Below are 547 nucleotides of genomic sequence, written 5' to 3' on the forward strand. Positions count from 1 at the left end.
TAAACCCAATCAGCGAATTCCAAAATCGCCTCTATGTCCTATTCCTGTAGTTTCCGAACCTTTTAAGGAAGTCATTATTGATGTGGTTGGACCATTACCGAAGACGCGTAGTGGTAATGAGTATATTTTGACAATCATGGATAGGATGGCTCGATATCCCGAGGCCATACCACTACGTACGATAAAAAGTGTTAAAATTGTAGATGTACTAATTGACTTTTTTACCAGGTTTGGGATGCCTAAAATTATTCAATCGGATTGTGGTTCTAATTTTGTTAGCAGGTATTTCAAAGATAAAATGGCAGAGTTAAATACAAAACATGTGACCTCTTCTCCATATCATCCAGAAAGTCAGGGAGCTCTGGAGAGATTTCATCAGACCCTGAAATCTATGGTAAAGAAATATTGTTTGATTAATGGTTCTGAATGGGATAAGGAATTACCTTATTTGTTGTTCGCTTTTCGTTCTGTCCCAAGTCAGTCTTTAGGTTTTTCACCTTTCAACCTTGTGTTTGGCCATTGTGTTCGAGGTCCTCTTGATGTGGTT

Source organism: Palaemon carinicauda, chromosome 18 (assembly GCF_036898095.1).
Source record: "Palaemon carinicauda isolate YSFRI2023 chromosome 18, ASM3689809v2, whole genome shotgun sequence".
Classification (NCBI taxonomy): domain Eukaryota; kingdom Metazoa; phylum Arthropoda; class Malacostraca; order Decapoda; family Palaemonidae; genus Palaemon; species Palaemon carinicauda.